General features: G+C 44.5%; 1 pseudogene; it reads left to right on the top strand.

Annotated features, from left to right (window-relative positions):
* Nucleotides 1-232: 232 nt before the first annotated feature.
* On the top strand, nucleotides 233-7,493 carry LOC132002095 (KATNB1-like protein 1; annotated as a pseudogene).
* The last annotated feature ends 1,795 nt before the right edge of the window (nucleotides 7,494-9,288 follow it).

Below are 9,288 nucleotides of genomic sequence, written 5' to 3'. Positions count from 1 at the left end.
CCATCCCTCCCCTGTGCATTCACTGTCCACCCCGGGACGTGCACAAGGGAACAGAAGGGACGTGGTAGTTGCTGACGGGCCCAACAACCCTTCCCTCAGCACACACTGGTCCTGGCTGGAGTATCTTAGATATGCAGTCCCACTTAGTGTTCAGAGAGAATCTTCAAAGATTCTGTAAGGGATGTATCCCCATTACATGGATGAAGAAACCAAGGCCTGGACAGGTGAAGCGATGTACCGAAAGCCTGAAAGCCAGCGAGAGGCAGATGTTGGCTTGAAGTCCATTCGCCTTCCTGCAGATCCCTGTGGCTTTTTCCCCGATCATCCCCACACTCACCTCCATCCCACAGTGGCTGCTGTAGAGGGGAGCAAAGCTGAGAAGACACAGGAAGATGCCGGCGGTATGCGGAACGCAGAAAGGAGCAGTAACACCGAGACCCCTGGAGGGGCTCTGCAGCCACAGTCTCTCTTGAGCGCTTAGATTTCCTTTGGTTCTTGTAAATCCCTTTGGGAAAGCTCTAATCTGCCTCAACTGAACGAAAGGCAAGGCTGTGTTGTTAATGACTGGTCAGGAGGATGGCAGCTGGGACTTCGAGTACCCTCTAACTTTTGCCGCAAATGGCAAATATGATCATGACTTTTCCCTCCAAAATCAGACCTCAGGGGCATCTGTTGTAGAATCTTGACAAAATACAGAGTCCTTCTTCAGTTACTTTATTTTGAACCCCCAAATGAAGACCCGTTAGTCGTAAGCCATCTAAAGCTATGCTGATGGGGGATCCTGTGTAAGGTTCCTGGCAACAAAGGAGAGTAGGGGAAAGAGAAATCTGACACACATTCGGCACTTATTCCTGGGGATCTGGCCCCTCACCTGTTGGATGTTGGAGGCCACCGTGAGCAAACCAGATAAAGACCATGTTAAAAATCAATACTACTACATACGATCTTTTAAAAGTAAGTGGTTAGCGTCTGAAGTCACAAATAAGGAAAGAATTATTATAACTTGGGGCAGATGTTCCAATGACAACATCATACCTAGATTTAAAAAGTGCTGAAGGTCAAGCAACCCGGATGGATCTGCAGCTGATACGCTCTGAAAGCTGATTTGACGACTGAGACCCCGAAGCAGAAGGCCTGCTGGAAGGGTTTGACTAATGAATAGCATTGTGCTTGGGTAAAGGCCATATGTCTGTATTATAAACAGGATATGACTTTTAAATATATCACTTAAACTATTAGCTTATCAATCAGGAATATTGAACACTACACCAAAAACTAATGATGTGCTATATGTTGGCTAATTGAGTTTAAACTTAAAAAAAAAAAAATTTTTTTTTTTTTTAAGAATGGGGGAGGGGCAGAGGGAGAAGCAGACTCCTTGCTCAGCTGGGAGCCTGATGCTGGGCTCCATCCCAGGAGCCTGGGATCATGACCTGAGCAGAAGGCAGACACTTGACCGATGAGCAACCCAGGTGCCTCACTTAAACTATTAACATGTTAATCAGTGTTTATAAATTAACAAATAACGTATGTGATTTTAAGTATGTCTAATTAAATTATATTAATTATTATGCGCAGTTTGTCTCTTTCATTTCTATCCTGACACATTTTGATATTTACATCAATGAAATCCTCTCTTAAACGCTCACTGGGTAAATGTGGATGCTCTAATATTTGGAGTCACCTCACATGTGGTGCTTAATGTCTTCCATCCACGACTTCACTGTCACTGAAGGGATGGCAGTATCCTAACTCATATGGATTTCAGCCTGACACACAGTCTGTCCTCAGTCAAATGTTGTTGAGTTGTTGCCATCATTTTTGAGATACAGAAATAAAGACCACACCAGGAGAGAAGACTGGGCCAAAGCCCACAACTGATAACAAGCAGGGCTGGCTGCTTCTAGAAGAGTTTCCTGATCCCCCCAGGCAAGACACAAGCCACTATCTCAACCTATCTCCTTGGCTGGGCTCAGAGCCCCAGCACCAGGCAAAGACTGTGGGGCTATAATGGCTTGGCTTGGACACCACAGAGCTGGAGGCCATCTGGAGACATGAGGCTCTTGGATCTGGCCACTGCCCAGGGCAATGCCACACACGTATATTTGGCCTTTTGCTAATTGGTTATCCATTCATAATGGCTGTGAAGCAGAACTGACAACATTTGTTTAGAAACTCCCACCTCCCCCCCACCCCGCCCCCATTTCAGAGGTTATCTCTTTTCTCGCACATTCTTTTCATCGCGTGATAGCAGCACTGCATGCTGCCCAGACTCTCGTGTGAGCAACACTGCCTGGGAACTCACTCCCAGCACTTTTCTGGAGGGGACAATTGCCGTGGAAAATTTTCAGATGTGTGGTGACGTACAAAATACTAGGAAAAGGGCCTGACAGAACAGGCATCACAGCAGGGTTGCTAATGTTGTAAGTTGGTGTACGTTTGGTCACTGACACTAAATTTAGTCATGTTTAGAGGGAGGGTTTTTTTTTTATTATTTTAATCACAGTTTATTGAGATGTGGGGACATACTCTCACAAGTTAAAAAAAAAAATGTGGCCTCCCAATATAATTTTAAGAACAACACTTTAAAGAAAGTTTAACATTCCCTTAGCCAAGAAGCGTAGGGAGTGTGTGTCTGTGTGTGTTTCCATCTCCCTCAGTTCTGGACAAGTCGAGCATCCAAAAGCGGAACTTTCTCTGGGTGGGGCCATGCTGCAGGCATAAGAGGTTTTTGGCCTTGCTGCCTTCCCACCAGGCGACTGATCAAAAAGTCCTTCTTGACATTGCAACTCTTCCTTTCCATGCCCTGCCTAGGCCCCAGCTAGCTCTGAGTTGCCACCATAAATATTCCTCCTAGGGAGTCAGTCAGGAATGGTATGCTTCCTTCTAGGCATTTAGGTCCCAGGAGGATAGGGAGAGAGGAGAATTCAGAGGGTCCTTTGGGGCAAAGACTTCACTGTTGCTAAGGAAAAAGGCTCCAGAACCAAAGGCCTCAGTCTCCAGTGGAGACATGTTGGGTCTCATCTGAGAATGCTGTTTGGAGGTCGCTCAATGCTTTCCCAGGGCCCCGGGAAAAGACAATCCCAGCAAAGGGATCGGGTCCCAGCACCACTGTACTCTTTGCCTTACCTCTCCCCCTACCCTCTGCCCCCAAATCCACCTTTCTTAATGGGCCTCCAGGGGTCTACCTCTGAGTGTGGTTATGCAGGAAGAACATCCAGATTCAGATTGCTGGCAGGGGTGGGGGGGGAACCCTTCCCCTTCCTGAGCTTAAATCACCATTGTCAAGAACAAACACTTACTATGCTCCTCTCTGAGTGACAGCCTTTAAGTTACTACAGATTTACTGTTTCAGAGGGACCAAAAGCCAAAGGGCAGTTGTTAATTCTCAGCGTGATCTAGGATACACATGTTGACATACACCTCATTCTTTTCTTCCCTGATTAATACACACATACCAGTCACCACCTAAACCCTATAAGGGAGTCTCATCGTTTCAAAGATCAAGTCCAGATCTGTGAAGGGGCCTCAGGATCAGAACTTGCTCACCTCTCTGGCCTCACACTGTACCACTGACCACTCTTTCTGTGCATCCAGCCATCTCGTCTTCTTCCCGGGGAGACCTTCCCTGATCCCTGAGTCCTAGCAGGACCTCCCACCCTCCCCCTCTTCTGCACTCTCCCAACGACTTAGCAATCCTCGCAGGACTTACATCATTGTAGTCAAGCAATTAACTAGTTGGTTATTTATTCCACATTCCTGAATGTCAGCTCCCAGAGGGCAGTGACCATCTCTGTCTTACCCACCAAGACCTTAAGACTGTGCTTGCACATATAATGTGTATGAAATATTTGGTTGCATGAATAATGAATATATGTTTGAGAGAAGAATGGGTCGAGGTGTTGGAATGTCTGGGCAGGCGCACGGAATATGGGGGTATGTCTGGCCCAGCTGAGTAGCTCCAGGAGCCAGAGCCATGCAGCCCGTGTGGGTGTTAGTAGCAGCCAGAGGATAGGGACAGGGCAGTTCAGCCATGAAGCATTTCATAAGAAGACCTCAGGCTGCCCCGCTGGGTGGGTTCCTTCAACGCTAAGCAGAGAGAGCGCTCAGGGATTTGTCTTTCTGGTTCCGTGTTTTTCCGAGCAACCCAATATTGGAAGGAAAAACAGTTTCGGAGGAAGTCCAACATTCCTTTATTTCTCAAAGTTGGAAGTCTTCATGAAGAACAGGACAAGTATGAGTGGCCCTCTTCATTTTTCACCCTGCACAACCCAGAAGGGACACTAGGGAAGTCATGCAGGGGTTTGTGGCTCCCACTGAAAGAATGCTGCTGGCTTTGGAGTCAGAAATACTTGGGTTGAAATCTCTGGTTTCCACTTGTGAGCCAGGTGAACTCAGGCAAGTGACTAAACCTCTCCTTGAACTTCAGTAGCCTTATCTGTAAAATGGGCATGATTACTAGGTTAATATAGGAATGAACAGATCATAAATGAAGTATTTGATCCAGGGGAGGCACTATATGTAAAGAATACTTAAGATTACTGAGGGTTTGTTACTGTTAGCTCCCAGAGGCACGTTTGGCTTTGGATCACTGTGAATTTTGACCCCCCCCCCCTTTTTTTAGGGTTATATAATGACCCACTGTAAGGCAGGACTTTATATACCTGTTAGTTGTTTTTCAAACAATAGAAAACATTTTTTTTTTCCTTTTAACAGCTCATTGGTTAAATTTAATCCAATTATAGTGCTGTTTGGGAAACTTTACGGTTAGGATTACCTGCAGCAATCAATACTCTCTCGGTTTAGGGAGAAGAGAAACCCACTCCATTCTGCTGTCCTGGAAACGCTGAGCTCAGGTGTGGAGGCCCATTGCCAGGTAAGGTTAGAACACACACGGATACACACATTCCTAAGCCATGAGCGTGGGGCTCTTGTCTGCTCCTTATAAGGAGCGAGTTATCATCAGTCCTGCAGAAAGGTCACTGCTATTTCTCTGTCCTCAAGTGCCTGAACTCAGTTTTCCTCCACGGGGTGGGGCAGTGATTAAGCAGGCTAAATATGTCAGCACTTCGCATATCCAGTTATGAGGATGTTGACAGACCCTTGCAGCAGAGCTGGGCTTGGGGTTTTTATCTGATCCTAGGGACTCTCGGGAGCCATACTTGGATGCATTCCCAGCCCCTCCCTGCCAGGGGGCAAGTGAACCTGAAGATCCACTTCTGTAGCTCGAGAGCCAGCTGCAAAAGCCACCCTGCCTGGTCGAAGGAGCTGGAGCTGGAGCTGGGTTTGTCCCAGTCCACCCTCTTTGCTCCTTTCTGCCCTTGCTTCTCACCTGTGGCCCTTGAGCATTGATGTGTGGAGCTGGCGGCTGCTGGGAGGGGCAGAGTTCTAGAAAGTGGCAAGCGATGCTTTCCTTCCTCTCAGCAGGGTCAGCTCTTCACACCTCGCAGAAGCAAGGGCAAGGGATGGCCACTCCGGGATCTCCTAGGCTCCAGCCTCACTTCCCCAATGAAGTCCCTATCCTGTCCATCTGTCCCCTGTTCTCAGGGCTCCACTGCACGCTCTCGCACCCAAGGGACAGTCTGACATTCCACAGTCTTGTGTGGATCATAGTGCTTTCCTGGGCCTGCTGGTCTGGCCCCTCCTAAGCACATCCAGTTTGCACCTCATCTGCAACCCTGCAGGGCCCAGCCCAAGGGTGAGGCATTAAATGGGTGCTGTGAGAAAGAAAGCTTGCTGATGGCTTGATGGAAAGCTGATTAGGTTCCATGGTCCCAAAAGCCTGGATGATCCCTCCTTTCTATTCTTTGTTGAGAATGAGACCAAGGTTGTTGGGAGCCGGTTATCTGAAGGCATTTAGGCCTCTTCTACCTGACACTTGCTCCTATTTAAGCCAGGAGCGGACCAGACCCCAGTATTCTACTGTCCCCCGTCCCTTCCTCTTGCTGGCGGCCACTTTTATTTATTTTTTTTTAAGATTTTATTTATTTATTTGACAGACAGAGATCACAAGCAGGCAGAGAGGCAGGCAGAGAGAGAGAGAGAGGAGGAAGCAGAGAGAGGAGGAAGCAGGCTCCCCACCGAGGAGAGAGCCCGATGCGGAGCTCGATCCCAGGACCCTGGGATCATGACCTGAGTTGAAGGCAGAGGCTTAACCCACTGAGCCACCCAGGCGTCCCTGGCGGCCACTTTTAAATCCACTTTGAGATTCTCCCCCAGTCTCGTGTCAGCGAGCCCCGCTGAGTGCCCAGCACTGTACTCAGACATCAGGGCAAGGGAAGTGGAGCTACCGTCGCTTCTGTGTAGATCAGGAGTGAAAACCTCCATCCCTGCCCTCCCCCCACCTACCTATCTTTTATCCCTGAGTCCTTTTTTAAAAGCTTTTAACGTATCAGTTTCCTGCTGTCACTAAAGCCTGGGAACTCAGGCCAACTTCTCAATGTCCCCTCGGTGGTTCCCTGACATCTTTCACAGACCTTCTTGCCTTTTACGGGTTTTACTGTTAATCGCTGAAACAGCAAGTAAGAATAACAGGCATGAGGAAGTTACAAAGGTTATCATATCTTTCTTTTTAGCACCAGCTGATAAAAGGTAGATTGGTGCAACTTTTATGGGCAGGAAATTGGCAGTATATTCTTGAAATATTCATTTGCTTTAGCTCTTCACCTTCCATCAGATAGATGTTTATGACCTGAGAAGGGCGGGGTCAGCAGAGTGGGGCGGGGCCAGCCTAGCGGTCTGGCTGAGCCCGTGGCTGCCCCTGCCTGCCGCTCGCTGCCCTGGAGTGGGACCCTGCGGGGAGCAAAGGGTTGCTTTAGGATGTTGGGCGCTGTTCATCAACTCCCAGGCTGGGCTGAGAAGCTAGTACTTAAGAAATTATGGCATCTGAGCCTACAATGTTAAAAAACGGAACTTTTGTACTAATACTGAGGATCACTCCATTGATGTTAAAAACAAAACAAAACAACCAATAAAACCAAAAGCAATGTCTAAGCTCTCTACTAAGAACACAATCAAGGTTAAGAGGTCTCCAAAATAGTTGGCTGTTTACATAAATAGAACAGTTAGGAAAGCTACACAATGCCCAGATAAACTACATAAGGTGATCTGTGGAAGAAAAATAAAAGTTCATCCTTTTACAAATCCTTGTCACAGAAAACAGTTACCTAGAAGTGGGGGCTGTGACAAGGCAGAGTCTTGTGTCTGCCACCTGTCTGAACAATTACCCCATGAGAATCCAACAGATTTCGTTAATTCCAATGATTCTTCAGGAGCAGGAAGCCCATCATCAAAATATAGTGGGTGTTTTCCCCTGAGGTTTCTCAGAGCGGTGAGACAGAGGCACAAATTTAGCTCAGCACTAATTTGAGACTTTGAATATAGCTTTAACTTTCCAAAGAATGAGAAATACAGGTGAACTCGTAGCTTATCTGGTGATGATAGGAGCTTTCCTGTGTTCATCAAGAACTTTCAGGAAGGAAAATAGATCTTGATGGGCTACTGGGTGGACTTGTTGCTTCCACAGTCACTATTTAGAAGGAAATTAGAAAAACATGTGATGATTGGCTTAACGGGGCTTCAAACATCATAAAGGTGGTGGTCAGAATCATTACCCAAAAAATCATTTAAAATTCAGATTTTAAAACAAGAATTAAGTAGATTGTGGGAATAGGAAAATCATTTTACTTTTGGTTTTAAGATACAGTGGTAGTGTAGCTAAGGATGCAAAATGCTTACTTATTACAGCCTCATTCAGAGACTTCATCTTTGTCATATGAAGTATTCCTGAACTATGCAGACTTCCAGAAATGTCTCAAATGAAAATTTTGATCTATGCAAGCCATTTTTTTTCTTTTTTCTTTTTTATGTGGTAAAAAAGCCGCATCAAGAAACCACTAATGAGGGGTGCCTGGGTGGCTCAGTGGGTTAAAACCTCTGCCTTCGGCTCAGGTCATAATCCCAGGGTCCTGGGATCAAGCCCTGCATCGGGCTGTCTCCTTGGTGGGGAACCTGCTTCCTCCTCTCTCTGCCTACTTGTGATCTCTGTCTGTCAAATAAATAAATAAAATCTTAAAAAAGAAAGAAAGAAAGAAACCACTAATGAAACATTAACAATCTATTTCACATTGAAGTGGAAAAAATATCCAAAAGGAATAACTTCGGATTCCATGAAGAAAAGTGCCCCATGAAGATTGTTACTTTAGCAGCATTTGAGATTGATTCATATAGTTATTTGGTAACATTGTTTAAGAACTAATGGGTCTTAATATAATACTGCATATTACATAAGAATATAATGTATACTGTGTGAAAAAGAATAAGACAGGACATATTACTAGGGACTACAAGGACCAGTCATCAAGATTGTGCTTCAGAAGGCAGCAGCAATTTGGCTCAGGTCATGATCCCAGGGTCCTGGGATCAAGCCCCATGTCAGCTCCCCAGTCAGTGAGGAGTCTGATTCTCCCTCTTTCTCTGGCCCTCTCCCTAGCTTGTGCTCTCTCTCTCACACTCTATTCTCTCTTTCAAATAAAATCCTTAAAAAAATTAAAAACAAAGAAGGCAACGAAATGTGCGCAGAGATTTTTCTCACATTGAGAAGACTCTGAAAGTTTAAAAATGTCATAGCAAATAATATTAAAATTTTTTTGTCCACAAGGATACTGTGAATACAAAAATGCCTTTGTTATTGTTATGATACCAATATCTGTTTTAAAAAATTTAAACCAGCCAAGCATCTGGCACAATAAATTATAAAATTAAACCAGGGGGTTATATTCAGGTTGAATGTTGTTTTGAAGCTTAGTTCATACAATATTTTAAAAGTTGAGAGTATTTTTATGTCTGATTTATTTTGTTTTACAAGAATTATGATGTGTTATGTATGTATTATCCTATATAAAAGAAAAAAATGAATATATTTGTATGATGCTGATGCTTAACTGGAAATGTCTGTGAAGTCGGTTAATTTATATTTCATTTTTATTGTTTATAAATTTCTAATATTTTCAGTAAATTTAGTAAATTTAGTAAATTTACTAAGTTTTTCTTTTAAAAAAAAGTTGTGTGTTTTGATAAATCCATCTGCAAAACTGGAGATGAACAGAAAAATATGAAATAATTAAAAACAGACTTCTGTACAATATTAATGATTGAAAAAATCTATTATTTTGAAACTTTTGAAAATAATGTTTTTAGGAGTTTTTAATGTGAAAAAATGCCCAAAATATGTTAAGTGAAAAGAGAAAAAAAAATACATTCCCAATCACAAAATTATTATGACATACA

The sequence above is a fragment of the Mustela nigripes genome, chromosome 14 (assembly GCF_022355385.1).
Source record: "Mustela nigripes isolate SB6536 chromosome 14, MUSNIG.SB6536, whole genome shotgun sequence".
NCBI lineage: Eukaryota > Metazoa > Chordata > Mammalia > Carnivora > Mustelidae > Mustela > Mustela nigripes.
The sequence above is the reverse complement of the archived record's forward strand: the minus strand, read 5'-3'. Positions and strand labels throughout refer to the sequence as shown.